Here is a 7,884-nt window from a genome sequence, read left to right as displayed (position 1 = left end):
AGTCTTGTTGAAGCTTGGAGTTCGTAGAAGCACGGTGGTTGTGCGCGCTTGCAGGTATGTTAGTTATACTTTGCGTTGTGGTCTGTTTTAGTGGGTTAATACTTTGCTTGTGACTGTTATTGTGTGCCATTTGTTGTGACTGAGTATGATGGAATTGGTTAGGTTTTTAATGTGTGTGAAATTGGGTACATTGAAATTGATGTTGTGGAGTTTAAAATTGGTTAGGAGTTTAAAAACAGGTTTGTTGTGCCTCAGTATTTTGTGGTTAGGAACGTTTGAGTTAGTAGAACTTGCACTCCTGGAGTCTCTTCTACCCAATGGCATAATCCAACTAGCTCCACTAAACTCAAATTACATCAAATTAATTTGTTCATTATTAGTTCCTAATTTTTAATCTATTAATTAGTAAATAATATCTTAGTTTAGCTTCAAATATATACATATACTTACTACAAATATTGAGTTTGTTGCTGCAACAGTAAGTATATCAGCACAAGGAACCACACCAGGGCATAAGCTCTCCACTTTAGACTTTATGGCATAGTATGAATTATAAAAAGGGGAAAAAATAGTTATAACTATTCTGAATTCTAAATAGTCCTAATATCATAGGCATAGTTGATCCTTTTAGTAATAAAAAAAAGCTACCCGTAATCCATCCCTTTAACTTGCATTGCAAGTTGGAATCTTGGATAATGGTATAAAGTTGAAAATTTAGGAAGTCCAAACACAACACACTTCATAATTTGTTTATATTGCAACCTAACCATATACGATTGTACTTTTGTGGCAATTTAGAAAATTCAAACAAAGGAGCGAAAACCCTAATGCCGCTACGACGAAAACACAACTTCTTCAACCAAATGGGTTTCTTTAGGGTTCAACAACAAGGACAAAACTTCGAAAGGGTCACGATCAAATTTCTTCTTCTGCCTCAACCTGTTGTGGATTTGATTTCAAGCAAAGGTTGATAAACATGGACGCGCTTCACCTATTTTCTTCCTAACCCTTTCTTCGTGCTTTGGGCAAGAGAGAACCCCTTCATTAGACATGTCAAAGGGAGCCAATCCGGCTTATACGGGTTGGCTCATTACGAGCCGGGTTGAAAATGAGTGAACCCAACCCAAAGTGAGCCAGAAATTTTGTAACCTGGCTAACCCACCACGGGTTGGTGGGTTAAGTAGGTTGGCTCACCAACCCACTTAAAAAAATTATTTATTTATTTATTTATCTTTTAGTATTCAAATATTTACATAAATTTTTAAGTAACCCATGAGATGACACTCATAGTAAAATCAAGAACCAATGTTTTAATCATGTTCACCACTAATATATGAAGAATTATTTCCAAGAAAGTATCCATATAGTCTAAGAAAGCATGACTAATATTACAAATTTTCTGTCATGCTATTCAACAAAATATAAATAAAAAAACTATACATTTTTTTCATGCTAATTTAGAAAAAATTGTTTATAAGATGGTAATTTACTATAAAGATTATAGTTAAAGATTAAAGTATCAACATATATAACTTGACAATCAAATTAATTAAACATTCAAACTATTCAAATATAATTAAGCAACATTCTAGCATTTAAAAATATGAAATTATGAACAAATATAATAGGACTAGTAAATAATTATTAAAAAAATAAAAAAATTTAAAGAAAATTTAAAAAATTAAAAAAGAATGTAAAAAAATGTTGGTGGGTTAAGTGGGCCAACCCACCTTCAACCCAGCTCGAACCCGTTTAACCCGTGGGTTAAATGAGCCGGGTTAAGGTCAACCCACTTTTGAAAAAGTTGAATTTTTCTCAACCCAACCTGACTCAAACCCGTGGTGAGCCGGGTTGGCTCACGGGTTGAAACCTATTTTGACATCTCTACCCTTCGTCAAGAGCACCTTCACCTCTTCTCCCTAACCCTTTCTTTGTTCTCTACGATTCTCCCTCCCCAAAGACCAATCTTGCATCGACCAACAGTCATGCATCGCCACTGCCAAGAGGGTGAGGATCCTATCCCTCAGATCTTACATTCTCCCCACCTTAAAAAATTTTCGTCCTCGAAAATTGACTTACCAGGAAATAAGTCCAGATAAGACTATCTAATGAGGTATTCCATTTCCCATGTCATCTGCTGGGTTGCCTCATCCCAAAGAATCTTCACATTCCGAATCTCCTTCCCTTTGAGTTGCTTGACTTGAGAATCCAAGATTCTCACTGGTCCAACTCTAAAGGTCAAATCCTCACGCACTTGGACATCGTCCTCCTCTAGTACATGCGAAGGGTCTGCAATGTACTTCCTCAACTGTGATACATGGAAGACATTGTGCAAGTTTGCCAAGTGAGTTGGCAAACCAATCTCGTACGCCGCCGGTCCAATCCTCCTCGTTATCTGATACGGACCGATAAATCGAGGAGTCAGCTTCCTCGACTTGAGAGCTCTCCCAATACCTGCTGTCAGTGTAACCTTGAGGAAACATGGTCACCTGCCTCAAACTCAAGCGACCTCCTCCTCTTATCTGCATAAGACTTCTGCCTGCTCTGAGTTGCTCACATTCGATCCTATATCACCTTCATTTTCTCAGTGGTCTGCTGTAAAAATTTTGGCCCAAGCACCACTGACTCTCCATCATGTTGCCAAAACAACGATGTCCTACATCTCCTACCATATAAAGCCTCGTATGGTGCCATCCCAATGCTGGAATGATAGTTGTTATTGTACGTGAACTCCACCAATGGTAGCATATCACTCCAAGTCCCTTGGTGATCCAGCAGACATATCCTCAACAAGTCTTCTAGTGACTGTATGGTTCTCTTAGACTGACCATCTGTCTGAGGATGATAAGCCGAGCTCATTCTCAACTGAGTGCTCAATGCTGCCTGTAGTGACTACTAGAACCATGACGTGAACCTCAAATCACGGTTTGACACTATACTCATTGGCACACCGTGCAACCTGACCACTCCATCCAACGCCTCTGCCTCATATTCAGTTCCTTCTGATCAAACAAGAATTTTAAACTTTTGTGATCGCTGAATACCTGGAACTGCAAACCATACATATAATGCCTCCAAGTCTTGAGGGCAAATACCACTACAGTGAGCTCCAAATCATGCATTGGATAATTCTTCTCGTGCATTTTCAATAGTCTCGACGCATAGGCCACTGGTCTTTAGTCCTACATCAGCACACAATCCAAACCCTGGTATGAAGCGTCACAATACACATCAAATATCTTGATCGTGTCTAGAATAGCTAACACTAGTGTGGTTGTCAACCTTCTCTTCATATCTTCAAAGCAAGCTTCACATTCATCTGTCCAAGAGAAATGTTGATCCTTTCTGGTGAGCTGTGTCAACGGCTGAACCATCTTGGAAAATCCCTCCACAAATCTTCGATATTAGCCTGTCAAACCCAAGAAACTCCGCACCTCAGTAACAATCTGTGGTATCTCCCATTTCACCATTGTCTTAATCTTCGCCAGATTCACTACTATTCCTTGGGCTGATATAAAATGACCCAATAATTGCACCTCCTCCAGCTAGAATTCACACTTTGACAACTTCCCATATAACTGATGCTCCTTGAGCACTACCAACACCACTCTTCGATGATCCGCATGCTCTTCCCGATCCTTGGAATATATGAGAATATCGTCGATGAACACCACGATGAACTTATCCAGATATGGTCGGAAGATCTTGTTCATATAGTCCATGAATATGGCAAGAGCATTCGTCACCCCAAACGGCATTACGACATACTCGTAGTGTCCATAGCGTGACCTGAAAGTTGTCTTCTGTACGTCCTGATGAAGGATTGACCCCAACCAAGGATGGAGGCACATGCTTAAGAAGACTAAGCATGTTTAGAAAGGAAGTTCACTAATCCTTCATCCCTTTCATTTGTGTTTGTTATTTTTGATTCCCTAAGTTAACTTAGTTGAATCAACTTTAGTTGACTTGTTGACCTTTGACTAGGTTTGACTTGTTGCCTATAGTTGACTTGACTTAAGCCAACATGCTAATCTATGTTTATTTGCTTTGTAGGTTAATTAGGAGTAAGAAAGAAATGCTAGGTGGCACATGGTGATTGGGGAGCATAAATGATGTGAAGGAGAGAGTAAAACAAAGGCATAAAGCATAAAGTAAAAGGCATGAAGCAAGTGTACCTATGTACCTTTGGTCTTCTTTGCTTTTAGAACACTTTGGCCACTTTTTGGAGACATATGAGACACATTCTTTGTCTCCTTTTGTGCTAGAACGAAATTAGCCTTGCACACACCATAGTTAGCTCCTTTGTCTCTCATTTTTTGTAACCTCATTTGACCTAGTTTCTAGAAGCTAGGGTTAGGTTTTTGTAGAGACATCCTTAGGTATCTTTTAGTTGCTTAAAGGCCCCTAAACTCTTCTATATAAGGGGTGTTCCTAGACATGTAAAAGGGTTGAACATTTTGAAGTAAAAACACTCTTGTGTCTCAACCATTTGTGAGAGTTTCCTCCCTTGGGAGTGAATACTTTTAAGCCTTATCTTTCATAGCAAGTGGCGGCACACATCCACTCATCTTCAAGGTTGTCATGGCTTCTAGCCTAGCCTTGTAGTGGCGTGCTTCTAACATTTTTACCATTTCTTTCCTTTCCATTTTATGTTTTCTTCTTCCTTTAATTGTTCTTGGTTTTCTATGGTTTATGTGCTTTCCATTTCCTTTTTGTTTTGAATCAATCCATCATCTTCTTCTCTTGAGCTTGTGAAAGGAACCTTCACATCTAGATAGCTTGCTATCTTAATGTCTAGTGGGGATTTCACTTAGCTTTCTTAATCAACTCACACCATATTCAATAATCTTAAAAAGGAACAATATAATCCTTCATCATTTGGTATCTAGAGCCTAGGTTATTTTGAATATGGTGTTTTTCATGTGCTAACCTTGTCTTGTTGTAGCTATCTTTGTATGGTTCAAATCCACTTCCATTGCACACAAAAATAATGCTGGCAGAAACTGTTCACGATTTTAAAATATTAAACTGCACCTGCTCAGTGATCCAAAAATTACGTTTTTGATGTCAAAAGAAAGCTCTAGTAGTCTAGTTTCTAACAAAAAAAGAACCAATGCATTTGGAGTTTTGTGGAGAGAGTTATGATTGAAATAGTGAGCAAAGGTCAGAGCTGCCGAGATCACTGCGAATCAACGTTTTTCAGGTTATGTTAGGCAGTTTTGGTTACTGTTTTTGTTACTCTTCTTACTCCTAAATGTGGTTGGATAACATGTCTTTGGATGCTTAGTCTTTGAGCCTCAAATCCATGAGTTTAAATGCATGATAGCTACATGTTTGTGTCTTTGTGTATGTCATGTTGAGTCTTTAAATGTGTCTAACTTTTGCTTGAGTCATATGTCATATTCTTTTCTTGAAACTCTTGGGATGTTGTGGCCGAATCACTTGTCTTGCATTTGAAAGGTTTTGAACAAGTTTTTAAAAGTGTTTGCTTCCCTCCTTTGGTGGATTTTGAGTGCTAGCCTTGCCTTGTTACTTTGGGAGAGTGATCTAAACACTTAGGTTACAATTTAGGTTGGATTTGGTCTCGGTTTTCATGTTGTCTAACCTCTAATCCATTTATTTTGTCTCGGATTTGAGTGGTTTTGTTGTAGGAATCATGGCAAGTTCATCAAATGCACCTACACCAAACAAAAACAATACATTGATGAGATTGCTTCGGGATTTGGAGTTGTCTAGGAAGGAGGCCTTTGAACAATTGAGAAAAGACAAGGAGCAAAGTGACCTAAGAATCCAAGAGCACATTGAAAGGCTTGAAGCTAGGGAGAAAGAAAAAGATCCTAGGAAAATAGGGCATTCTAGGCGCAACCCATCACAAGACAAGCAAACTCCAAAGATTCCTAAGTTCTATGGTGGAAGTGATCCCAAAATCTTCCTTGATTGGGAAGCTAAAGTTGATCAAATTTTCATTGAAAATCATGTAAAGGATCAAGCACAAGTTAATATAGTAGTTTTAGGATTTTTGGAGTATACCAATACTTGGTGGCATAAAGTTTGTAAGAATTATGACCAAGGGCCACCCGCGACTTCTTGGATGGACATTAAAACTCTTATGTGCGCTAGATTTGTTCCTCCCTCCTATAGGAAGGAACTTATTATGAAGCTCCAAAGGCTTCACCAAGGTCCTATGAGTGTGAGTGAATACTTTAAAGAATTAGAGTCTCAAATGCGTAGGGTTGAAATAAAAGAAACTAACAAAAAGAAAATAAAAAGATTTGTGAGTGGTCTTACGAGAGACATAATAGACCAAGTAGAGTTGTATGAGTACTCCACTCTTGAAAATGTTTTCACACTTGCCCTTGGGATTGAAATTCTATTGAAAAGAAAAAGAAGGGCAAAGAAGAGTTACTCACCCAGCCACTACTTTAGTCACTCATGGAAGGGAAAGGATAAAAGGAAACATGATAAGTTCCTTCTAACTCTCATCAAGAACCACCAAGTAAAAGTAAGTCTCCAAGTGATCACATTCACCATTCCACTTCTTCAAGATCAAGTTCCATTAAATGTTTGGATTATAATCACATTGCTTTAAATTGCTCAACCAAGAGGACCATGATCTTAAAGAAGAGTAATGATGTTGAAAGTGAACACCCATCTCCCCATTCTCTTTCAAAAGAATATTCTTCCTCTAGTAAAACTAATTTTTTTGAGAAAGACCCTATGTTATTAAGGCACATGATAGGTCAAGATCAAAGTGAGCTTGAGCCAACTCAAAGAGAAAACATTTTTCAATCTAGATGCAAAATTAACAAATGGGTTTGCTCTCTAATTATTGATGGAGGAAGTAGTACCAATGTAGCTAGCACAAGGTTGGTGGAAAAGCTTAGCTTAGAGACCATTCCTCATGCTAAGCCCTACAAGCTTGCTTGTATAAGTAAAGAGGGAGAAATAGATGTCAATAAACAAGTCCTAATTAACTTCTCTATAGGAAGCTACAAAGATGAGGTGCTATGTGATGTTGTTCCCATGGAAGTCACATATATCTTACTAGGTAGGCCATGGCAATTTGATAAACAAACTTTACATGATGGCCATACCAACCAATACATTTTCTTCAAAAATGGGAAAAAGACAACTTTACTACCTCTATCACCACAAGAAGTTAATAAGGATAGAAATATAATAAGAAAAGATAAAGAAGAAAAACAAAAGTGGCAAGCTTTCACTAAGGTGTTACCTGCCTACAAAAAAATTCTTCCAAAGCAAGATGTGCATCACCCTTCCTTCTCTTCCCAAGCCAAAAAGGAAGGCCCAAAGCATAAGCAAGAGAGGAAGAGTAGTCTAGAAAACAAAAATGGCCTAACCAAGGCTAGGGGTAATACCCTTAGAAAGGATGGAACAAGAGCTCATAAAAGGGAGGCACAAATCCTCCCCCAAATCAAGTCAAGCTCCATCTACAAAGGCTTAAAGAATTTGTGGTCAAATTCTCTCCAACGAGAGGAGGATGATGAAGGATTGACCCCAACCAAGGATGGAGGCACATGCTTAAGAAGACTAAGCATGTTTAGAAAGGAAGTTCACTAATCCTTCATCCCTTTCATTTGTGTTTGTTATTTTTGATTCCCTAAGTTGACTTAGTTGAATCAACTTTAGTTGACTTTTTGACCTTCGACTAGGTTTGACTTGTTGACTATAGTTGACTTGACTTAAGCCAACATGCTAATCTATGTTTATTTGCTTTGTAGGTTAATTAGGAGTAAGAAAGAAATGCTAGGTGGCACATGGTGATTGGGGAGCATAAATGATGTGGAGGAGAGAGTAAAACAAAGGCATAAAACATAAAGTAAAAGGCATGAAGCAAGTGTACCTATGTACCTTTGGTCTCCT

The sequence above is a fragment of the Vigna unguiculata genome, chromosome 10 (genome assembly GCF_004118075.2).
Source record: "Vigna unguiculata cultivar IT97K-499-35 chromosome 10, ASM411807v1, whole genome shotgun sequence".
Classification (NCBI taxonomy): domain Eukaryota; kingdom Viridiplantae; phylum Streptophyta; class Magnoliopsida; order Fabales; family Fabaceae; genus Vigna; species Vigna unguiculata.
The sequence above is the reverse complement of the archived record's forward strand: the minus strand, read 5'-3'. Positions refer to the sequence as shown.